A 21,921-nucleotide genomic window follows, 5' to 3' on the forward strand; every position below is an offset into this window, starting at 1 on the left:
TAGCCTATTACCCGCTGACTGTTGTTAAGACGCTAATGTGGAGGCCATCTCTGTGTTGCAATTGTCCATTTGTTGGCGGCTGTAGTTCCACGCAGTTGTTATGTTTTATCATTCTCTTCTTTTTATTGTGTTGATCAGAAGGTCCTCTAAGAAACATACTCCATTTACCATGTTGTGGCTTTTTTACGACTTTAATCAAAGTGGGGGAGTGTGGTTGTCTCTGTGGCGCAATTGGTTAGCGCGTTCGGCTGTTAACCGGAAGGTTGGTGGTTCAAGCCCACCCAGGGACGGCAGTGTCCTCTTTTTGTCTCAGTTGCATGTTACAGAAAATCCTATGGTGCCTCTCAACTTAAAGTTTCGGCCAGAAGAGGAGGGCACCGGTTGTAAGACCATTTCAACATGTACAGTGTGAAAAATTTTGAGAAGAGAAAAAAATCCCAGTGATTTGGATGACATAGTTGCAATGTAGAAAGAATGGTCCAGAGCCTTTGGCCCTCTTTGGTTGTGGGCCTAAACGTCTTTCCATGCGCCACTCTGTTTCAAAGAAGATGACACATGACATGAGAAACTGGGAGGTTCAAGCAAAGCTTGAAGGTTGTGAAAACTTTTTTTTGTCTGATAACCAAAAGGTTGGTGGTTCAAGCCCACCCAGGGATGATTGTACCCTCTTTTTGTTTCAGTTGCATGTCAGAGTTACAGAAAGTCCTACTGTGGCTCTCAACTGAGAGTTTCGGTCGGATGCCCATTTCAAATACCCAACACAAACAAGAGACCCCTCTGAAAATAGATAGAAGACGAGGGCACCGGGAGAGCATTTGTCGACAGGTTGAAACATCATCTATGAGACTAACAAAAGTTCCTTCGAGCCGGAATTGAACCAGCGACCTAAGGATTGCTGATTTTCTACTACAGTCCTCCGCTCTACCAGCTGAGCTATCGAAGGCTTGCCGAGCTGGTTGTCGGGTGCTTCCTAAGCTTGCAAATGAGTTACATGAGTAGGGAAACAGAGGAGAATTGTCCCGCTCTTTGAAAAACTCGGCAAACCAAAACTTTGGAGAATACGGGCGTCGATCCCGTTACCTCTCGCATGCTAAGCGAGCGCTCTACCATTTGAGCTAATCCCCCTTCTGGCAGTCCATGTTGGGGTCCATGCTGGTTTCCATGTTGGGGTGCCTGATTCACCACAATTGTGATCATCACATACTTTTCAACCTGTAGCTTTAAGCTTTTTTTTTTTTTTTTTTTTTTTAAGTGTGGATGTCTTTCTCCCGTAAAAGCAGAAGGAGCGTGGAGCTTACAGGGTGCCGGGTGGTGTAAAAGTATAGGTGAGTCGTTAGTGTACAGAGTGAAGAATTGTGGGAAGAGAAAAGAAATCAGAATGATTTAAATAAGAAAGTCGCAACGTAGAAAAGATGGTCTAGATCCAATGGCCCATTTGGTTGTGGGCCCAAAAGCCTTTGCCTGTGCCACTTTGTTGCAAAGGCGAAAACATGTGGCATGAGAAACTGGGAGGTTGCGTGTATAAAAAGCATAGTCTGAAGGTCGTGAAAATGAGATGGTCAGGGATCGGGGGTCTCTATTCTATTTTTACGAGAAAAACATGTGATTCCGACCGGGGATAATGGCCAAATTGTAACAGGGGGCGTGAGTAAAAGAGAGCACTTAGCAGAGGATGGTTTCGATCCATCGACCTCTGGGTTATGGGCCCAGCACGCTTCCGCTGCGCCACTCTGCTGCCATACCTCCAAAAGAGAGGGGTAGCCTATTACCTGCTGACTGTTGTTAAGACGCTAATGTGGAGGCCATCTCTGTGTTGCAATTGTCCATTTGTTGGCGGCTGTAGTTCCACGCAGTTGTTATGTTTTATCATTCTCTTCTTTTTATTGTGTTGATCAGAAGGTCCTCTAAGAAACATACTCCATTTACCATGTTGTGGCTTTTTTACGACTTTAATCAAAGTGGGGGAGCGTGGTTGTCTCTGTGGCGCAATTGGTTAGCGCGTTCGGCTGTTAACCGGAAGGTTGGTGGTTCAAGCCCACCCAGGGACGGCAGTGTCCTCTTTTTGTCTCAGTTGCATGTTACAGAAAATCCTATGGTGCCTCTCAACTTAAAGTTTCGGCCAGAAGAGGAGGGCACCGGTTGTAAGACCATTTCAACATGTACAGTGTGAAAAATTTTGAGAAGAGAAAAAAATCCCAGTGATTTGGATGACATAGTTGCAATGTAGAAAGAATGGTCCAGAGCCTTTGGCCCTCTTTGGTTGTGGGCCTAAATGTCTTTCCATGCGCCACTCTGTTTCAAAGAAGATGACACATGACATGAGAAACTGGGAGGTTCAAGCAAAGCTTGAAGGTTGTGAAAACTTTTTTTTGTCTGATAACCAAAAGGTTGGTGGTTCAAGCCCACCCAGGGATGATTGTACCCTCTTTTTGTTTCAGTTGCATGTCAGAGTTACAGAAAGTCCTACTGTGGCTCTCAACTGAGAGTTTCGGTCGGATGCCCATTTCAAATACCCAACACAAACAAGAGACCCCTCTGAAAATAGATAGAAGACGAGGGCACCGGGAGAGCATTTGTCGACAGGTTGAAACATCATCTATGAGACTAACAAAAGTTCCTTCGAGCCGGAATTGAACCAGCGACCTAAGGATTGCTGATTTTCTACTACAGTCCTCCGCTCTACCAGCTGAGCTATCGAAGGCTTGCCGAGCTGGTTGTCGGGTGCTTCCTAAGCTTGCAAATGAGTTACATGAGTAGGGAAACAGAGGAGAATTGTCCCGCTCTTTGAAAAACTCGGCAAACCAAAACTTTGGAGAATACGGGCGTCGATCCCGTTACCTCTCGCATGCTAAGCGAGCGCTCTACCATTTGAGCTAATCCCCCTTCTGGCAGTCCATGTTGGGGTCCATGCTGGTTTCCATGTTGGGGTGCCTGATTCACCACAATTGTGATCATCACATACTTTTCAACCTGTAGCTTTAACCTTTTTTTTTTTTTTTTTTTAAGTGTGGATGTCTTTCTCCCGTAAAAGCAGAAGGAGCGTGGAGCTTACAGGGTGCCGGGTGGTGTAAAAGTATAGGTGAGTCGTTAGTGTACAGAGTGAAGAATTGTGGGAAGAGAAAAGAAATCAGAATGATTTAAATAAGAAAGTCGCAACGTAGAAAAGATGGTCTAGATCCAATGGCCCATTTGGTTGTGGGCCCAAAAGCCTTTGCCTGTGCCACTTTGTTGCAAAGGCGAAAACATGTGGCATGAGAAACTGGGAGGTTGCGTGTATAAAAAGCATAGTCTGAAGGTCGTGAAAATGAGATGGTCAGGGATCGGGGGTCTCTATTCTATTTTTACGAGAAAAACATGTGATTCCGACCGGGGATAATGGCCAAATTGTAACAGGGGGCGTGAGTAAAAGAGAGCACTTAGCAGAGGATGGTTTCGATCCATCGACCTCTGGGTTATGGGCCCAGCACGCTTCCGCTGCGCCACTCTGCTGCCATACCTCCAAAAGAGAGGGGTAGCCTATTACCCGCTGACTGTTGTTAAGACGCTAATGTGGAGGCCATCTCTGTGTTGCAATTGTCCATTTGTTGGCGGCTGTAGTTCCACGCAGTTGTTATGTTTTATCATTCTCTTCTTTTTATTGTGTTGATCAGAAGGTCCTCTAAGAAACATACTCCATTTACCATGTTGTGGCTTTTTTACGACTTTAATCAAAGTGGGGGAGCGTGGTTGTCTCTGTGGCGCAATTGGTTAGCGCGTTCGGCTGTTAACCGGAAGGTTGGTGGTTCAAGCCCACCCAGGGACGGCAGTGTCCTCTTTTTGTCTCAGTTGCATGTTACAGAAAATCCTATGGTGCCTCTCAACTTAAAGTTTCGGCCAGAAGAGGAGGGCACCGGTTGTAAGACCATTTCAACATGTACAGTGTGAAAAATTTTGAGAAGAGAAAAAAATCCCAGTGATTTGGATGACATAGTTGCAATGTAGAAAGAATGGTCCAGAGCCTTTGGCCCTCTTTGGTTGTGGGCCTAAATGTCTTTCCATGCGCCACTCTGTTTCAAAGAAGATGACACATGACATGAGAAACTGGGAGGTTCAAGCAAAGCTTGAAGGTTGTGAAAACTTTTTTTTGTCTGATAACCAAAAGGTTGGTGGTTCAAGCCCACCCAGGGATGATTGTACCCTCTTTTTGTTTCAGTTGCATGTCAGAGTTACAGAAAGTCCTACTGTGGCTCTCAACTGAGAGTTTCGGTCGGATGCCCATTTCAAATACCCAACACAAACAAGAGACCCCTCTGAAAATAGATAGAAGACGAGGGCACCGGGAGAGCATTTGTCGACAGGTTGAAACATCATCTATGAGACTAACAAAAGTTCCTTCGAGCCGGAATTGAACCAGCGACCTAAGGATTGCTGATTTTCTACTACAGTCCTCCGCTCTACCAGCTGAGCTATCGAAGGCTTGCCGAGCTGGTTGTCGGGTGCTTCCTAAGCTTGCAAATGAGTTACATGAGTAGGGAAACAGAGGAGAATTGTCCCGCTCTTTGAAAAACTCGGCAAACCAAAACTTTGGAGAATACGGGCGTCGATCCCGTTACCTCTCGCATGCTAAGCGAGCGCTCTACCATTTGAGCTAATCCCCCTTCTGGCAGTCCATGTTGGGGTCCATGCTGGTTTCCATGTTGGGGTGCCTGATTCACCACAATTGTGATCATCACATACTTTTCAACCTGTAGCTTTAAGCTTTTTTTTTTTTTTTTTTTTTTTTTTTTAAGTGTGGATGTCTTTCTCCCGTAAAAGCAGAAGGAGCGTGGAGCTTACAGGGTGCCGGGTGGTGTAAAAGTATAGGTGAGTCGTTAGTGTACAGAGTGAAGAATTGTGGGAAGAGAAAAGAAATCAGAATGATTTAAATAAGAAAGTCGCAACGTAGAAAAGATGGTCTAGATCCAATGGCCCATTTGGTTGTGGGCCCAAAAGCCTTTGCCTGTGCCACTTTGTTGCAAAGGCGAAAACATGTGGCATGAGAAACTGGGAGGTTGCGTGTATAAAAAGCATAGTCTGAAGGTCGTGAAAATGAGATGGTCAGGGATCGGGGGTCTCTATTCTATTTTTACGAGAAAAACATGTGATTCCGACCGGGGATAATGGCCAAATTGTAACAGGGGGCGTGAGTAAAAGAGAGCACTTAGCAGAGGATGGTTTCGATCCATCGACCTCTGGGTTATGGGCCCAGCACGCTTCCGCTGCGCCACTCTGCTGCCATACCTCCAAAAGAGAGGGGTAGCCTATTACCCGCTGACTGTTGTTAAGACGCTAATGTGGAGGCCATCTCTGTGTTGCAATTGTCCATTTGTTGGCGGCTGTAGTTCCACGCAGTTGTTATGTTTTATCATTCTCTTCTTTTTATTGTGTTGATCAGAAGGTCCTCTAAGAAACATACTCCATTTACCATGTTGTGGCTTTTTTACGACTTTAATCAAAGTGGGGGAGCGTGGTTGTCTCTGTGGCGCAATTGGTTAGCGCGTTCGGCTGTTAACCGGAAGGTTGGTGGTTCAAGCCCACCCAGGGACGGCAGTGTCCTCTTTTTGTCTCAGTTGCATGTTACAGAAAATCCTATGGTGCCTCTCAACTTAAAGTTTCGGCCAGAAGAGGAGGGCACCGGTTGTAAGACCATTTCAACATGTACAGTGTGAAAAATTTTGAGAAGAGAAAAAAATCCCAGTGATTTGGATGACATAGTTGCAATGTAGAAAGAATGGTCCAGAGCCTTTGGCCCTCTTTGGTTGTGGGCCTAAATGTCTTTCCATGCGCCACTCTGTTTCAAAGAAGATGACACATGACATGAGAAACTGGGAGGTTCAAGCAAAGCTTGAAGGTTGTGAAAACTTTTTTTTGTCTGATAACCAAAAGGTTGGTGGTTCAAGCCCACCCAGGGATGATTGTACCCTCTTTTTGTTTCAGTTGCATGTCAGAGTTACAGAAAGTCCTACTGTGGCTCTCAACTGAGAGTTTCGGTCGGATGCCCATTTCAAATACCCAACACAAACAAGAGACCCCTCTGAAAATAGATAGAAGACGAGGGCACCGGGAGAGCATTTGTCGACAGGTTGAAACATCATCTATGAGACTAACAAAAGTTCCTTCGAGCCGGAATTGAACCAGCGACCTAAGGATTGCTGATTTTCTACTACAGTCCTCCGCTCTACCAGCTGAGCTATCGAAGGCTTGCCGAGCTGGTTGTCGGGTGCTTCCTAAGCTTGCAAATGAGTTACATGAGTAGGGAAACAGAGGAGAATTGTCCCGCTCTTTGAAAAACTCGGCAAACCAAAACTTTGGAGAATACGGGCGTCGATCCCGTTACCTCTCGCATGCTAAGCGAGCGCTCTACCATTTGAGCTAATCCCCCTTCTGGCAGTCCATGTTGGGGTCCATGCTGGTTTCCATGTTGGGGTGCCTGATTCACCACAATTGTGATCATCACATACTTTTCAACCTGTAGCTTTAAGCTTTTTTTTTTTTTTTTTTTTTTTTAAGTGTGGATGTCTTTCTCCCGTAAAAGCAGAAGGAGCGTGGAGCTTACAGGGTGCCGGGTGGTGTAAAAGTATAGGTGAGTCGTTAGTGTACAGAGTGAAGAATTGTGGGAAGAGAAAAGAAATCAGAATGATTTAAATAAGAAAGTCGCAACGTAGAAAAGATGGTCTAGATCCAATGGCCCATTTGGTTGTGGGCCCAAAAGCCTTTGCCTGTGCCACTTTGTTGCAAAGGCGAAAACATGTGGCATGAGAAACTGGGAGGTTGCGTGTATAAAAAGCATAGTCTGAAGGTCGTGAAAATGAGATGGTCAGGGATCGGGGGTCTCTATTCTATTTTTACGAGAAAAACATGTGATTCCGACCGGGGATAATGGCCAAATTGTAACAGGGGGCGTGAGTAAAAGAGAGCACTTAGCAGAGGATGGTTTCGATCCATCGACCTCTGGGTTATGGGCCCAGCACGCTTCCGCTGCGCCACTCTGCTGCCATACCTCCAAAAGAGAGGGGTAGCCTATTACCCGCTGACTGTTGTTAAGACGCTAATGTGGAGGCCATCTCTGTGTTGCAATTGTCCATTTGTTGGCGGCTGTAGTTCCACGCAGTTGTTATGTTTTATCATTCTCTTCTTTTTATTGTGTTGATCAGAAGGTCCTCTAAGAAACATACTCCATTTACCATGTTGTGGCTTTTTTACGACTTTAATCAAAGTGGGGGAGCGTGGTTGTCTCTGTGGCGCAATTGGTTAGCGCGTTCGGCTGTTAACCGGAAGGTTGGTGGTTCAAGCCCACCCAGGGACGGCAGTGTCCTCTTTTTGTCTCAGTTGCATGTTACAGAAAATCCTATGGTGCCTCTCAACTTAAAGTTTCGGCCAGAAGAGGAGGGCACCGGTTGTAAGACCATTTCAACATGTACAGTGTGAAAAATTTTGAGAAGAGAAAAAAATCCCAGTGATTTGGATGACATAGTTGCAATGTAGAAAGAATGGTCCAGAGCCTTTGGCCCTCTTTGGTTGTGGGCCTAAATGTCTTTCCATGCGCCACTCTGTTTCAAAGAAGATGACACATGACATGAGAAACTGGGAGGTTCAAGCAAAGCTTGAAGGTTGTGAAAACTTTTTTTTGTCTGATAACCAAAAGGTTGGTGGTTCAAGCCCACCCAGGGATGATTGTACCCTCTTTTTGTTTCAGTTGCATGTCAGAGTTACAGAAAGTCCTACTGTGGCTCTCAACTGAGAGTTTCGGTCGGATGCCCATTTCAAATACCCAACACAAACAAGAGACCCCTCTGAAAATAGATAGAAGACGAGGGCACCGGGAGAGCATTTGTCGACAGGTTGAAACATCATCTATGAGACTAACAAAAGTTCCTTCGAGCCGGAATTGAACCAGCGACCTAAGGATTGCTGATTTTCTACTACAGTCCTCCGCTCTACCAGCTGAGCTATCGAAGGCTTGCCGAGCTGGTTGTCGGGTGCTTCCTAAGCTTGCAAATGAGTTACATGAGTAGGGAAACAGAGGAGAATTGTCCCGCTCTTTGAAAAACTCGGCAAACCAAAACTTTGGAGAATACGGGCGTCGATCCCGTTACCTCTCGCATGCTAAGCGAGCGCTCTACCATTTGAGCTAATCCCCCTTCTGGCAGTCCATGTTGGGGTCCATGCTGGTTTCCATGTTGGGGTGCCTGATTCACCACAATTGTGATCATCACATACTTTTCAACCTGTAGCTTTAAGCTTTTTTTTTTTTTTTTTTTTTAAGTGTGGATGTCTTTCTCCCGTAAAAGCAGAAGGAGCGTGGAGCTTACAGGGTGCCGGGTGGTGTAAAAGTATAGGTGAGTCGTTAGTGTACAGAGTGAAGAATTGTGGGAAGAGAAAAGAAATCAGAATGATTTAAATAAGAAAGTCGCAACGTAGAAAAGATGGTCTAGATCCAATGGCCCATTTGGTTGTGGGCCCAAAAGCCTTTGCCTGTGCCACTTTGTTGCAAAGGCGAAAACATGTGGCATGAGAAACTGGGAGGTTGCGTGTATAAAAAGCATAGTCTGAAGGTCGTGAAAATGAGATGGTCAGGGATCGGGGGTCTCTATTCTATTTTTACGAGAAAAACATGTGATTCCGACCGGGGATAATGGCCAAATTGTAACAGGGGGCGTGAGTAAAAGAGAGCACTTAGCAGAGGATGGTTTCGATCCATCGACCTCTGGGTTATGGGCCCAGCACGCTTCCGCTGCGCCACTCTGCTGCCATACCTCCAAAAGAGAGGGGTAGCCTATTACCCGCTGACTGTTGTTAAGACGCTAATGTGGAGGCCATCTCTGTGTTGCAATTGTCCATTTGTTGGCGGCTGTAGTTCCACGCAGTTGTTATGTTTTATCATTCTCTTCTTTTTATTGTGTTGATCAGAAGGTCCTCTAAGAAACATACTCCATTTACCATGTTGTGGCTTTTTTACGACTTTAATCAAAGTGGGGGAGCGTGGTTGTCTCTGTGGCGCAATTGGTTAGCGCGTTCGGCTGTTAACCGGAAGGTTGGTGGTTCAAGCCCACCCAGGGACGGCAGTGTCCTCTTTTTGTCTCAGTTGCATGTTACAGAAAATCCTATGGTGCCTCTCAACTTAAAGTTTCGGCCAGAAGAGGAGGGCACCGGTTGTAAGACCATTTCAACATGTACAGTGTGAAAAATTTTGAGAAGAGAAAAAAATCCCAGTGATTTGGATGACATAGTTGCAATGTAGAAAGAATGGTCCAGAGCCTTTGGCCCTCTTTGGTTGTGGGCCTAAATGTCTTTCCATGCGCCACTCTGTTTCAAAGAAGATGACACATGACATGAGAAACTGGGAGGTTCAAGCAAAGCTTGAAGGTTGTGAAAACTTTTTTTTGTCTGATAACCAAAAGGTTGGTGGTTCAAGCCCACCCAGGGATGATTGTACCCTCTTTTTGTTTCAGTTGCATGTCAGAGTTACAGAAAGTCCTACTGTGGCTCTCAACTGAGAGTTTCAGTCGGATGCCCATTTCAAATACCCAACACAAACAAGAGACCCCTCTGAAAATAGATAGAAGACGAGGGCACCGGGAGAGCATTTGTCGACAGGTTGAAACATCATCTATGAGACTAACAAAAGTTCCTTCGAGCCGGAATTGAACCAGCGACCTAAGGATTGCTGATTTTCTACTACAGTCCTCCGCTCTACCAGCTGAGCTATCGAAGGCTTGCCGAGCTGGTTGTCGGGTGCTTCCTAAGCTTGCAAATGAGTTACATGAGTAGGGAAACAGAGGAGAATTGTCCCGCTCTTTGAAAAACTCAGCAAACCAAAACTTTGGAGAATACGGGCGTCGATCCCGTTACCTCTCGCATGCTAAGCGAGCGCTCTACCATTTGAGCTAATCCCCCTTCTGGCAGTCCATGTTGGGGTCCATGCTGGTTTCCATGTTGGGGTGCCTGATTCACCACAATTGTGATCATCACATACTTTTCAACCTGTAGCTTTAAGCTTTTTTTTTTTTTTTTTTTAAGTGTGGATGTCTTTCTCCCGTAAAAGCAGAAGGAGCGTGGAGCTTACAGGGTGCCGGGTGGTGTAAAAGTATAGGTGAGTCGTTAGTGTACAGAGTGAAGAATTGTGGGAAGAGAAAAGAAATCAGAATGATTTAAATAAGAAAGTCGCAACGTAGAAAAGATGGTCTAGATCCAATGGCCCATTTGGTTGTGGGCCCAAAAGCCTTTGCCTGTGCCACTTTGTTGCAAAGGCGAAAACATGTGGCATGAGAAACTGGGAGGTTGCGTGTATAAAAAGCATAGTCTGAAGGTCGTGAAAATGAGATGGTCAGGGATCGGGGGTCTCTATTCTATTTTTACGAGAAAAACATGTGATTCCGACCGGGGATAATGGCCAAATTGTAACAGGGGGCGTGAGTAAAAGAGAGCACTTAGCAGAGGATGGTTTCGATCCATCGACCTCTGGGTTATGGGCCCAGCACGCTTCCGCTGCGCCACTCTGCTGCCATACCTCCAAAAGAGAGGGGTAGCCTATTACCCGCTGACTGTTGTTAAGACGCTAATGTGGAGGCCATCTCTGTGTTGCAATTGTCCATTTGTTGGCGGCTGTAGTTCCACGCAGTTGTTATGTTTTATCATTCTCTTCTTTTTATTGTGTTGATCAGAAGGTCCTCTAAGAAACATACTCCATTTACCATGTTGTGGCTTTTTTACGACTTTAATCAAAGTGGGGGAGCGTGGTTGTCTCTGTGGCGCAATTGGTTAGCGCGTTCGGCTGTTAACCGGAAGGTTGGTGGTTCAAGCCCACCCAGGGACGGCAGTGTCCTCTTTTTGTCTCAGTTGCATGTTACAGAAAATCCTATGGTGCCTCTCAACTTAAAGTTTCGGCCAGAAGAGGAGGGCACCGGTTGTAAGACCATTTCAACATGTACAGTGTGAAAAATTTTGAGAAGAGAAAAAAATCCCAGTGATTTGGATGACATAGTTGCAATGTAGAAAGAATGGTCCAGAGCCTTTGGCCCTCTTTGGTTGTGGGCCTAAATGTCTTTCCATGCGCCACTCTGTTTCAAAGAAGATGACACATGACATGAGAAACTGGGAGGTTCAAGCAAAGCTTGAAGGTTGTGAAAACTTTTTTTTGTCTGATAACCAAAAGGTTGGTGGTTCAAGCCCACCCAGGGATGATTGTACCCTCTTTTTGTTTCAGTTGCATGTCAGAGTTACAGAAAGTCCTACTGTGGCTCTCAACTGAGAGTTTCGGTCGGATGCCCATTTCAAATACCCAACACAAACAAGAGACCCCTCTGAAAATAGATAGAAGACGAGGGCACCGGGAGAGCATTTGTCGACAGGTTGAAACATCATCTATGAGACTAACAAAAGTTCCTTCGAGCCGGAATTGAACCAGCGACCTAAGGATTGCTGATTTTCTACTACAGTCCTCCACTCTACCAGCTGAGCTATCGAAGGCTTGCCGAGCTGGTTGTCGGGTGCTTCCTAAGCTTGCAAATGAGTTACATGAGTAGGGAAACAGAGGAGAATTGTCCCGCTCTTTGAAAAACTCAGCAAACCAAAACTTTGGAGAATACGGGCGTCGATCCCGTTACCTCTCGCATGCTAAGCGAGCGCTCTACCATTTGAGCTAATCCCCCTTCTGGCAGTCCATGTTGGGGTCCATGCTGGTTTCCATGTTGGGGTGCCTGATTCACCACAATTGTGATCATCACATACTTTTCAACCTGTAGCTTTAAGCTTTTTTTTTTTTTTTTTTTAAGTGTGGATGTCTTTCTCCCGTAAAAGCAGAAGGAGCGTGGAGCTTACAGGGTGCCGGGTGGTGTAAAAGTATAGGTGAGTCGTTAGTGTACAGAGTGAAGAATTGTGGGAAGAGAAAAGAAATCAGAATGATTTAAATAAGAAAGTCGCAACGTAGAAAAGATGGTCTAGATCCAATGGCCCATTTGGTTGTGGGCCCAAAAGCCTTTGCCTGTGCCACTTTGTTGCAAAGGCGAAAACATGTGGCATGAGAAACTGGGAGGTTGCGTGTATAAAAAGCATAGTCTGAAGGTCGTGAAAATGAGATGGTCAGGGATCGGGGGTCTCTATTCTATTTTTACGAGAAAAACATGTGATTCCGACCGGGGATAATGGCCAAATTGTAACAGGGGGCGTGAGTAAAAGAGAGCACTTAGCAGAGGATGGTTTCGATCCATCGACCTCTGGGTTATGGGCCCAGCACGCTTCCGCTGCGCCACTCTGCTGCCATACCTCCAAAAGAGAGGGGTAGCCTATTACCCGCTGACTGTTGTTAAGACGCTAATGTGGAGGCCATCTCTGTGTTGCAATTGTCCATTTGTTGGCGGCTGTAGTTCCACGCAGTTGTTATGTTTTATCATTCTCTTCTTTTTATTGTGTTGATCAGAAGGTCCTCTAAGAAACATACTCCATTTACCATGTTGTGGCTTTTTTACGACTTTAATCAAAGTGGGGGAGCGTGGTTGTCTCTGTGGCGCAATTGGTTAGCGCGTTCGGCTGTTAACCGGAAGGTTGGTGGTTCAAGCCCACCCAGGGACGGCAGTGTCCTCTTTTTGTCTCAGTTGCATGTTACAGAAAATCCTATGGTGCCTCTCAACTTAAAGTTTCGGCCAGAAGAGGAGGGCACCGGTTGTAAGACCATTTCAACATGTACAGTGTGAAAAATTTTGAGAAGAGAAAAAAATCCCAGTGATTTGGATGACATAGTTGCAATGTAGAAAGAATGGTCCAGAGCCTTTGGCCCTCTTTGGTTGTGGGCCTAAATGTCTTTCCATGCGCCACTCTGTTTCAAAGAAGATGACACATGACATGAGAAACTGGGAGGTTCAAGCAAAGCTTGAAGGTTGTGAAAACTTTTTTTTGTCTGATAACCAAAAGGTTGGTGGTTCAAGCCCACCCAGGGATGATTGTACCCTCTTTTTGTTTCAGTTGCATGTCAGAGTTACAGAAAGTCCTACTGTGGCTCTCAACTGAGAGTTTCGGTCGGATGCCCATTTCAAATACCCAACACAAACAAGAGACCCCTCTGAAAATAGATAGAAGACGAGGGCACCGGGAGAGCATTTGTCGACAGGTTGAAACATCATCTATGAGACTAACAAAAGTTCCTTCGAGCCGGAATTGAACCAGCGACCTAAGGATTGCTGATTTTCTACTACAGTCCTCCGCTCTACCAGCTGAGCTATCGAAGGCTTGCCGAGCTGGTTGTCGGGTGCTTCCTAAGCTTGCAAATGAGTTACATGAGTAGGGAAACAGAGGAGAATTGTCCCGCTCTTTGAAAAATTCGGCAAACCAAAACTTTGGAGAATACGGGCGTCGATCCCGTTACCTCTCGCATGCTAAGCGAGCGCTCTACCATTTGAGCTAATCCCCCTTCTGGCAGTCCATGTTGGGGTCCATGCTGGTTTCCATGTTGGGGTGCCTGATTCACCACAATTGTGATCATCACATACTTTTCAACCTGTAGCTTTAAGCTTTTTTTTTTTTTTTTTTTTTTTAAGTGTGGATGTCTTTCTCCCGTAAAAGCAGAAGGAGCGTGGAGCTTACAGGGTGCCGGGTGGTGTAAAAGTATAGGTGAGTCGTTAGTGTACAGAGTGAAGAATTGTGGGAAGAGAAAAGAAATCAGAATGATTTAAATAAGAAAGTCGCAACGTAGAAAAGATGGTCTAGATCCAATGGCCCATTTGGTTGTGGGCCCAAAAGCCTTTGCCTGTGCCACTTTGTTGCAAAGGCGAAAACATGTGGCATGAGAAACTGGGAGGTTGCGTGTATAAAAAGCATAGTCTGAAGGTCGTGAAAATGAGATGGTCAGGGATCGGGGGTCTCTATTCTATTTTTACGAGAAAAACATGTGATTCCGACCGGGGATAATGGCCAAATTGTAACAGGGGGCGTGAGTAAAAGAGAGCACTTAGCAGAGGATGGTTTCGATCCATCGACCTCTGGGTTATGGGCCCAGCACGCTTCCGCTGCGCCACTCTGCTGCCATACCTCCAAAAGAGAGGGGTAGCCTATTACCCGCTGACTGTTGTTAAGACGCTAATGTGGAGGCCATCTCTGTGTTGCAATTGTCCATTTGTTGGCGGCTGTAGTTCCACGCAGTTGTTATGTTTTATCATTCTCTTCTTTTTATTGTGTTGATCAGAAGGTCCTCTAAGAAACATACTCCATTTACCATGTTGTGGCTTTTTTACGACTTTAATCAAAGTGGGGGAGCGTGGTTGTCTCTGTGGCGCAATTGGTTAGCGCGTTCGGCTGTTAACCGGAAGGTTGGTGGTTCAAGCCCACCCAGGGACGGCAGTGTCCTCTTTTTGTCTCAGTTGCATGTTACAGAAAATCCTATGGTGCCTCTCAACTTAAAGTTTCGGCCAGAAGAGGAGGGCACCGGTTGTAAGACCATTTCAACATGTACAGTGTGAAAAATTTTGAGAAGAGAAAAAAATCCCAGTGATTTGGATGACATAGTTGCAATGTAGAAAGAATGGTCCAGAGCCTTTGGCCCTCTTTGGTTGTGGGCCTAAATGTCTTTCCATGCGCCACTCTGTTTCAAAGAAGATGACACATGACATGAGAAACTGGGAGGTTCAAGCAAAGCTTGAAGGTTGTGAAAACTTTTTTTTGTCTGATAACCAAAAGGTTGGTGGTTCAAGCCCACCCAGGGATGATTGTACCCTCTTTTTGTTTCAGTTGCATGTCAGAGTTACAGAAAGTCCTACTGTGGCTCTCAACTGAGAGTTTCGGTCGGATGCCCATTTCAAATACCCAACACAAACAAGAGACCCCTCTGAAAATAGATAGAAGACGAGGGCACCGGGAGAGCATTTGTCGACAGGTTGAAACATCATCTATGAGACTAACAAAAGTTCCTTCGAGCCGGAATTGAACCAGCGACCTAAGGATTGCTGATTTTCTACTACAGTCCTCCGCTCTACCAGCTGAGCTATCGAAGGCTTGCCGAGCTGGTTGTCGGGTGCTTCCTAAGCTTGCAAATGAGTTACATGAGTAGGGAAACAGAGGAGAATTGTCCCGCTCTTTGAAAAACTCGGCAAACCAAAACTTTGGAGAATACGGGCGTCGATCCCGTTACCTCTCGCATGCTAAGCGAGCGCTCTACCATTTGAGCTAATCCCCCTTCTGGCAGTCCATGTTGGGGTCCATGCTGGTTTCCATGTTGGGGTGCCTGATTCACCACAATTGTGATCATCACATACTTTTCAACCTGTAGCTTTAAGCTTTTTTTTTTTTTTTTTTTTTTTAAGTGTGGATGTCTTTCTCCCGTAAAAGCAGAAGGAGCGTGGAGCTTACAGGGTGCCGGGTGGTGTAAAAGTATAGGTGAGTCGTTAGTGTACAGAGTGAAGAATTGTGGGAAGAGAAAAGAAATCAGAATGATTTAAATAAGAAAGTCGCAACGTAGAAAAGATGGTCTAGTTCCAATGGCCCATTTGGTTGTGGGCCCAAAAGCCTTTGCCTGTGCCACTTTGTTGCAAAGGCGAAAACATGTGGCATGAGAAACTGGGAGGTTGCGTGTATAAAAAGCATAGTCTGAAGGTCGTGAAAATGAGATGGTCAGGGATCGGGGGTCTCTATTCTATTTTTACGAGAAAAACATGTGATTCCGACCGGGGATAATGGCCAAATTGTAACAGGGGGCGTCGAAGGCTTGCCGAGCTGGTTGTCGGGTGCTTCCTAAGCTTGCAAATGAGTTACATGAGTAGGGAAACAGAGGAGAATTGTCCCGCTCTTTGAAAAACTCGGCAAACCAAAACTTTGGAGAATACGGGCGTCGATCCCGTTACCTCTCGCATGCTAAGCGAGCGCTCTACCATTTGAGCTAATCCCCCTTCTGGCAGTCCATGTTGGGGTCCATGCTGGTTTCCATGTTGGGGTGCCTGATTCACCACAATTGTGATCATCACATACTTTTCAACCTGTAGCTTTAAGCTTTTTTTTTTTTTTTTTTTTTTTAAGTGTGGATGTCTTTCTCCCGTAAAAGCAGAAGGAGCGTGGAGCTTACAGGGTGCCGGGTGGTGTAAAAGTATAGGTGAGTCGTTAGTGTACAGAGTGAAGAATTGTGGGAAGAGAAAAGAAATCAGAATGATTTAAATAAGAAAGTCGCAACGTAGAAAAGATGGTCTAGTTCCAATGGCCCGTTTGGTTGTGGGCCCAAAAGCCTTTGCCTGTGCCACTTTGTTGCAAAGGCGAAAACATGTGGCATGAGAAACTGGGAGGTTGCGTGTATAAAAAGCATAGTCTGAAGGTCGTGAAAATGAGATGGTCAGGGATCGGGGGTCTCTATTCTATTTTTACGAGAAAAACATGTGATTCCGACCGGGGATAATGGCCAAATTGTAACAGGGGGCGTGAGTAAAAGAGAGCACTTAGCAGAGGATGGTTTCGATCCATCGACCTCTGGGTTATGGGCCCAGCACGCTTCCGCTGCGCCACTCTGCTGCCATACCTCCAAAAGAGAGGGGTAGCCTATTACCCGCTGACTGTTGTTAAGACGCTAATGTGGAGGCCATCTCTGTGTTGCAATTGTCCATTTGTTGGCGGCTGTAGTTCCACGCAGTTGTTATGTTTTATCATTCTCTTCTTTTTATTGTGTTGATCAGAAGGTCCTCTAAGAAACATACTCCATTTACCATGTTGTGGCTTTTTTACGACTTTAATCAAAGTGGGGGAGCGTGGTTGTCTCTGTGGCGCAATTGGTTAGCGCGTTCGGCTGTTAACCGGAAGGTTGGTGGTTCAAGCCCACCCAGGGACGGCAGTGTCCTCTTTTTGTCTCAGTTGCATGTTACAGAAAATCCTATGGTGCCTCTCAACTTAAAGTTTCGGCCAGAAGAGGAGGGCACCGGTTGTAAGACCATTTCAACATGTACAGTGTGAAAAATTTTGAGAAGAGAAAAAAATCCCAGTGATTTGGATGACATAGTTGCAATGTAGAAAGAATGGTCCAGAGCCTTTGGCCCTCTTTGGTTGTGGGCCTAAATGTCTTTCCATGCGCCACTCTGTTTCAAAGAAGATGACACATGACATGAGAAACTGGGAGGTTCAAGCAAAGCTTGAAGGTTGTGAAAACTTTTTTTTGTCTGATAACCAAAAGGTTGGTGGTTCAAGCCCACCCAGGGATGATTGTACCCTCTTTTTGTTTCAGTTGCATGTCAGAGTTACAGAAAGTCCTACTGTGGCTCTCAACTGAGAGTTTCGGTCGGATGCCCATTTCAAATACCCAACACAAACAAGAGACCCCTCTGAAAATAGATAGAAGACGAGGGCACCGGGAGAGCATTTGTCGACAGGTTGAAACATCATCTATGAGACTAACAAAAGTTCCTTCGAGCCGGAATTGAACCAGCGACCTAAGGATTGCTGATTTTCTACTACAGTCCTCCGCTCTACCAGCTGAGCTATCGAAGGCTTGCCGAGCTGGTTGTCGGGTGCTTCCTAAGCTTGCAAATGAGTTACATGAGTAGGGAAACAGAGGAGAATTGTCCCGCTCTTTGAAAAACTCGGCAAACCAAAACTTTGGAGAATACGGGCGTCGATCCCGTTACCTCTCGCATGCTAAGCGAGCGCTCTACCATTTGAGCTAATCCCCCTTCTGGCAGTCCATGTTGGGGTCCATGCTGGTTTCCATGTTGGGGTGCCTGATTCACCACAATTGTGATCATCACATACTTTTCAACCTGTAGCTTTAAGCTTTTTTTTTTTTTTTTTTTTTTTTTTTAAGTGTGGATGTCTTTCTCCCGTAAAAGCAGAAGGAGCGTGGAGCTTACAGGGTGCCGGGTGGTGTAAAAGTATAGGTGAGTCGTTAGTGTACAGAGTGAAGAATTGTGGGAAGAGAAAAGAAATCAGAATGATTTAAATAAGAAAGTCGCAACGTAGAAAAGATGGTCTAGATCCAATGGCCCATTTGGTTGTGGGCCCAAAAGCCTTTGCCTGTGCCACTTTGTTGCAAAGGCGAAAACATGTGGCATGAGAAACTGGGAGGTTGCGTGTATAAAAAGCATAGTCTGAAGGTCGTGAAAATGAGATGGTCAGGGATCGGGGGTCTCTATTCTATTTTTACGAGAAAAACATGTGATTCCGACCGGGGATAATGGCCAAATTGTAACAGGGGGCGTGAGTAAAAGAGAGCACTTAGCAGAGGATGGTTTCGATGCATCGACCTCTGGGTTATGGGCCCAGCACGCTTCCGCTGCGCCACTCTGCTGCCATACCTCCAAAAGAGAGGGGTAGCCTATTACCCGCTGACTGTTGTTAAGACGCTAATGTGGAGGCCATCTCTGTGTTGCAATTGTCCATTTGTTGGCGGCTGTAGTTCCACGCAGTTGTTATGTTTTATCATTCTCTTCTTTTTATTGTGTTGATCAGAAGGTCCTCTAAGAAACATACTCCATTTACCATGTTGTGGCTTTTTTACGACTTTAATCAAAGTGGGGGAGCGTGGTTGTCTCTGTGGCGCAATTGGTTAGCGCGTTCGGCTGTTAACCGGAAGGTTGGTGGTTCAAGCCCACCCAGGGACGGCAGTGTCCTCTTTTTGTCTCAGTTGCATGTTACAGAAAATCCTATGGTGCCTCTCAACTTAAAGTTTCGGCCAGAAGAGGAGGGCACCGGTTGTAAGACCATTTCAACATGTACAGTGTGAAAAATTTTGAGAAGAGAAAAAAATCCCAGTGATTTGGATGACATAGTTGCAATGTAGAAAGAATGGTCCAGAGCCTTTGGCCCTCTTTGGTTGTGGGCCTAAATGTCTTTCCATGCGCCACTCTGTTTCAAAGAAGATGACACATGACATGAGAAACTGGGAGGTTCAAGCAAAGCTTGAAGGTTGTGAAAACTTTTTTTTGTCTGATAACCAAAAGGTTGGTGGTTCAAGCCCACCCAGGGATGATTGTACCCTCTTTTTGTTTCAGTTGCATGTCAGAGTTACAGAAAGTCCTACTGTGGCTCTCAACTGAGAGTTTCGGTCGGATGCCCATTTCAAATACCCAACACAAACAAGAGACCCCTCTGAAAATAGATAGAAGACGAGGGCACCGGGAGAGCATTTGTCGACAGGTTGAAACATCATCTATGAGACTAACAAAAGTTCCTTCGAGCCGGAATTGAACCAGCGACCTAAGGATTGCTGATTTTCTACTACAGTCCTCCGCTCTACCAGCTGAGCTATCGAAGGCTTGCCGAGCTGGTTGTCGGGTGCTTCCTAAGCTTGCAAATGAGTTACATGAGTAGGGAAACAGAGGAGAATTGTCCCGCTCTTTGAAAAACTCGGCAAACCAAAACTTTGGAGAATACGGGCGTCGATCCCGTTACCTCTCGCATGCTAAGCGAGCGCTCTACCATTTGAGCTAATCCCCCTTCTGGCAGTCCATGTTGGGGTCCATGCTGGTTTCCATGTTGGGGTGCCTGATTCACCACAATTGTGATCATCACATACTTTTCAACCTGTAGCTTTAAGTTTTTTTTTTTTTTTTTTATGTTTTTTTTTTAAGTGTGGATGTCTTTCTCCCGTAAAAGCAGAAGGAGCGTGGAGCTTACAGGGTGCCGGGTGGTGTAAAAGTATAGGTGAGTCGTTAGTGTACAGAGTGAAGAATTGTGGGAAGAGAAAATAAATCAGAATGATTTAAATAAGAAAGTCGCAACGTAGAAAAGATGGTCTAGATCCAATGGCCCATTTGGTTGTGGGCCCAAAAGCCTTTGCCTGTGCCACTTTGTTGCAAAGGCGAAAACATGTGGCATGAGAAACTGGGAGGTTGCGTGTATAAAAAGCATAGTCTGAAGGTCGTGAAAATGAGATGGTCAGGGATCGGGGGTCTCTATTCTATTTTTACGAGAAAAACATGTGATTCCGACCGGGGATAATGGCCAAATTGTAACAGGGGGCGTGAGTAAAAGAGAGCACTTAGCAGAGGATGGTTTCGATGCATCGACCTCTGGGTTATGGGCCCAGCACGCTTCCGCTGCGCCACTCTGCTGCCATACCTCCAAAAGAGAGGGGTAGCCTATTACCCGCTGACTGTTGTTAAGACGCTAATGTGGAGGCCATCTCTGTGTTGCAATTGTCCATTTGTTGGCGGCTGTAGTTCCACGCAGTTGTTATGTTTTATCATTCTCTTCTTTTTATTGTGTTGATCAGAAGGTCCTCTAAGAAACATACTCCATTTACCATGTTGTGGCTTTTTTACGACTTTAATCAAAGTGGGGGAGCGTGGTTGTCTCTGTGGCGCAATTGGTTAGCGCGTTCGGCTGTTAACCGGAAGGTTGGTGGTTCAAGCCCACCCAGGGACGGCAGTGTCCTCTTTTTGTCTCAGTTGCATGTTACAGAAAATCCTATGGTGCCTCTCAACTTAAAGTTTCGGCCAGAAGAGGAGGGCACCGGTTGTAAGACCATTTCAACATGTACAGTGTGAAAAATTTTGAGAAGAGAAAAAAATCCCAGTGATTTGGATGACATAGTTGCAATGTAGAAAGAATGGTCCAGAGCCTTTGGCCCTCTTTGGTTGTGGGCCTAAATGTCTTTCCATGCGCCACTCTGTTTCAAAGAAGATGACACATGACATGAGAAACTGGGAGGTTCAAGCAAAGCTTGAAGGTTGTGAAAACTTTTTTTTGTCTGATAACCAAAAGGTTGGTGGTTCAAGCCCACCCAGGGATGATTGTACCCTCTTTTTGTTTCAGTTGCATGTCAGAGTTACAGAAAGTCCTACTGTGGCTCTCAACTGAGAGTTTCGGTCGGATGCCCATTTCAAATACCCAACACAAACAAGAGACCCCTCTGAAAATAGATAGAAGACGAGGGCACCGGGAGAGCATTTGTCGACAGGTTGAAACATCATCTATGAGACTAACAAAAGTTCCTTCGAGCCGGAATTGAACCAGCGACCTAAGGATTGCTGATTTTCTACTACAGTCCTCCGCTCTACCAGCTGAGCTATCGAAGGCTTGCCGAGCTGGTTGTCGGGTGCTTCCTAAGCTTGCAAATGAGTTACATGAGTAGGGAAACAGAGGAGAATTGTCCCGCTCTTTGAAAAACTCGGCAAACCAAAACTTTGGAGAATACGGGCGTCGATCCCGTTACCTCTCGCATGCTAAGCGAGCGCTCTACCATTTGAGCTAATCCCCCTTCTGGCAGTCCATGTTGGGGTCCATGCTGGTTTCCATGTTGGGGTGCCTGATTCACCACAATTGTGATCATCACATACTTTTCAACCTGTAGCTTTAAGCTTTTTTTTTTTTTTTTTTTTTTTAAGTGTGGATGTCTTTCTCCCGTAAAAGCAGAAGGAGCGTGGAGCTTACAGGGTGCCGGGTGGTGTAAAAGTATAGGTGAGTCGTTAGTGTACAGAGTGAAGAATTGTGGGAAGAGAAAAGAAATCAGAATGATTTAAATAAGAAAGTCGCAACGTAGAAAAGATGGTCTAGATCCAATGGCCCATTTGGTTGTGGGCCCAAAAGCCTTTGCCTGTGCCACTTTGTTGCAAAGGCGAAAACATGTGGCATGAGAAACTGGGAGGTTGCGTGTATAAAAAGCATAGTCTGAAGGTCGTGAAAATGAGATGGTCAGGGATCGGGGGTCTCTATTCTATTTTTACGAGAAAAACATGTGATTCCGACCGGGGATAATGGCCAAATTGTAACAGGGGGCGTGAGTAAAAGAGAGCACTTAGCAGAGGATGGTTTAGATCCATCGACCTCTGGGTTATGGGCCCAGCACGCTTCCGCTGCGCCACTCTGCTGCCATACCTCCAAAAGAGAGGGGTAGCCTATTACCCGCTGACTGTTGTTAAGACGCTAATGTGGAGGCCATCTCTGTGTTGCAATTGTCCATTTGTTGGCGGCTGTAGTTCCACGCAGTTGTTATGTTTTATCATT

The 21,921-nt window shown here is 45.7% G+C and overlaps 23 non-coding genes across 23 annotated transcripts; 12 read left to right on the forward strand and 11 right to left on the reverse strand.

The window, feature by feature from the left end:
- Positions 1 to 216: 216 nt before the first annotated feature.
- TRNAN-GUU (transfer RNA asparagine (anticodon GUU)) lies at positions 217 to 290 on the forward strand. The gene has a single exon. It is a non-coding gene; the product is annotated as a tRNA-Asn (tRNA).
- Positions 291 to 857: 567 nt separating this feature from the next.
- TRNAY-GUA (transfer RNA tyrosine (anticodon GUA)) lies at positions 858 to 943 on the reverse strand. Its single transcript is given in 2 exon segments — positions 858 to 893; positions 907 to 943. It is a non-coding gene; the product is annotated as a tRNA-Tyr (tRNA).
- A 1,031-nt stretch (positions 944 to 1,974) lies between these two features.
- TRNAN-GUU (transfer RNA asparagine (anticodon GUU)) lies at positions 1,975 to 2,048 on the forward strand. The gene has a single exon. It is a non-coding gene; the product is annotated as a tRNA-Asn (tRNA).
- A 567-nt stretch (positions 2,049 to 2,615) lies between these two features.
- Positions 2,616 to 2,701, reverse strand: TRNAY-GUA (transfer RNA tyrosine (anticodon GUA)). Its single transcript is given in 2 exon segments — positions 2,616 to 2,651; positions 2,665 to 2,701. It is a non-coding gene; the product is annotated as a tRNA-Tyr (tRNA).
- Positions 2,702 to 3,728: 1,027 nt separating this feature from the next.
- TRNAN-GUU (transfer RNA asparagine (anticodon GUU)) lies at positions 3,729 to 3,802 on the forward strand. Its single transcript has one exon. It is a non-coding gene; the product is annotated as a tRNA-Asn (tRNA).
- A 567-nt stretch (positions 3,803 to 4,369) lies between these two features.
- On the reverse strand, positions 4,370 to 4,455 carry TRNAY-GUA (transfer RNA tyrosine (anticodon GUA)). Its single transcript is given in 2 exon segments — positions 4,370 to 4,405; positions 4,419 to 4,455. It is a non-coding gene; the product is annotated as a tRNA-Tyr (tRNA).
- A 1,036-nt stretch (positions 4,456 to 5,491) lies between these two features.
- Positions 5,492 to 5,565, forward strand: TRNAN-GUU (transfer RNA asparagine (anticodon GUU)). Its single transcript has one exon. It is a non-coding gene; the product is annotated as a tRNA-Asn (tRNA).
- Positions 5,566 to 6,132: 567 nt separating this feature from the next.
- TRNAY-GUA (transfer RNA tyrosine (anticodon GUA)) lies at positions 6,133 to 6,218 on the reverse strand. Its single transcript is given in 2 exon segments — positions 6,133 to 6,168; positions 6,182 to 6,218. It is a non-coding gene; the product is annotated as a tRNA-Tyr (tRNA).
- A 1,032-nt stretch (positions 6,219 to 7,250) lies between these two features.
- Positions 7,251 to 7,324, forward strand: TRNAN-GUU (transfer RNA asparagine (anticodon GUU)). Its single transcript has one exon. It is a non-coding gene; the product is annotated as a tRNA-Asn (tRNA).
- A 567-nt stretch (positions 7,325 to 7,891) lies between these two features.
- Positions 7,892 to 7,977, reverse strand: TRNAY-GUA (transfer RNA tyrosine (anticodon GUA)). The gene is given in 2 exon segments: positions 7,892 to 7,927; positions 7,941 to 7,977. It is a non-coding gene; the product is annotated as a tRNA-Tyr (tRNA).
- Positions 7,978 to 9,006: 1,029 nt separating this feature from the next.
- On the forward strand, positions 9,007 to 9,080 carry TRNAN-GUU (transfer RNA asparagine (anticodon GUU)). Its single transcript has one exon. It is a non-coding gene; the product is annotated as a tRNA-Asn (tRNA).
- A 567-nt stretch (positions 9,081 to 9,647) lies between these two features.
- Positions 9,648 to 9,733, reverse strand: TRNAY-GUA (transfer RNA tyrosine (anticodon GUA)). Its single transcript is given in 2 exon segments — positions 9,648 to 9,683; positions 9,697 to 9,733. It is a non-coding gene; the product is annotated as a tRNA-Tyr (tRNA).
- Positions 9,734 to 10,760: 1,027 nt separating this feature from the next.
- TRNAN-GUU (transfer RNA asparagine (anticodon GUU)) lies at positions 10,761 to 10,834 on the forward strand. Its single transcript has one exon. It is a non-coding gene; the product is annotated as a tRNA-Asn (tRNA).
- Positions 10,835 to 12,514: 1,680 nt separating this feature from the next.
- On the forward strand, positions 12,515 to 12,588 carry TRNAN-GUU (transfer RNA asparagine (anticodon GUU)). Its single transcript has one exon. It is a non-coding gene; the product is annotated as a tRNA-Asn (tRNA).
- A 567-nt stretch (positions 12,589 to 13,155) lies between these two features.
- Positions 13,156 to 13,241, reverse strand: TRNAY-GUA (transfer RNA tyrosine (anticodon GUA)). The gene is given in 2 exon segments: positions 13,156 to 13,191; positions 13,205 to 13,241. It is a non-coding gene; the product is annotated as a tRNA-Tyr (tRNA).
- A 1,031-nt stretch (positions 13,242 to 14,272) lies between these two features.
- TRNAN-GUU (transfer RNA asparagine (anticodon GUU)) lies at positions 14,273 to 14,346 on the forward strand. Its single transcript has one exon. It is a non-coding gene; the product is annotated as a tRNA-Asn (tRNA).
- Positions 14,347 to 14,913: 567 nt separating this feature from the next.
- Positions 14,914 to 14,999, reverse strand: TRNAY-GUA (transfer RNA tyrosine (anticodon GUA)). Its single transcript is given in 2 exon segments — positions 14,914 to 14,949; positions 14,963 to 14,999. It is a non-coding gene; the product is annotated as a tRNA-Tyr (tRNA).
- A 1,740-nt stretch (positions 15,000 to 16,739) lies between these two features.
- On the forward strand, positions 16,740 to 16,813 carry TRNAN-GUU (transfer RNA asparagine (anticodon GUU)). Its single transcript has one exon. It is a non-coding gene; the product is annotated as a tRNA-Asn (tRNA).
- Positions 16,814 to 17,380: 567 nt separating this feature from the next.
- On the reverse strand, positions 17,381 to 17,466 carry TRNAY-GUA (transfer RNA tyrosine (anticodon GUA)). The gene is given in 2 exon segments: positions 17,381 to 17,416; positions 17,430 to 17,466. It is a non-coding gene; the product is annotated as a tRNA-Tyr (tRNA).
- Positions 17,467 to 18,501: 1,035 nt separating this feature from the next.
- On the forward strand, positions 18,502 to 18,575 carry TRNAN-GUU (transfer RNA asparagine (anticodon GUU)). The gene has a single exon. It is a non-coding gene; the product is annotated as a tRNA-Asn (tRNA).
- A 567-nt stretch (positions 18,576 to 19,142) lies between these two features.
- TRNAY-GUA (transfer RNA tyrosine (anticodon GUA)) lies at positions 19,143 to 19,228 on the reverse strand. The gene is given in 2 exon segments: positions 19,143 to 19,178; positions 19,192 to 19,228. It is a non-coding gene; the product is annotated as a tRNA-Tyr (tRNA).
- Positions 19,229 to 20,266: 1,038 nt separating this feature from the next.
- TRNAN-GUU (transfer RNA asparagine (anticodon GUU)) lies at positions 20,267 to 20,340 on the forward strand. The gene has a single exon. It is a non-coding gene; the product is annotated as a tRNA-Asn (tRNA).
- Positions 20,341 to 20,907: 567 nt separating this feature from the next.
- TRNAY-GUA (transfer RNA tyrosine (anticodon GUA)) lies at positions 20,908 to 20,993 on the reverse strand. The gene is given in 2 exon segments: positions 20,908 to 20,943; positions 20,957 to 20,993. It is a non-coding gene; the product is annotated as a tRNA-Tyr (tRNA).
- Between the last annotated feature and the right edge of the window lie 928 nt (positions 20,994 to 21,921).

The sequence above is a fragment of the Rhinoderma darwinii genome (assembly GCF_050947455.1).
Source record: "Rhinoderma darwinii isolate aRhiDar2 chromosome 4 unlocalized genomic scaffold, aRhiDar2.hap1 SUPER_4_unloc_10, whole genome shotgun sequence".
NCBI lineage: Eukaryota > Metazoa > Chordata > Amphibia > Anura > Rhinodermatidae > Rhinoderma > Rhinoderma darwinii.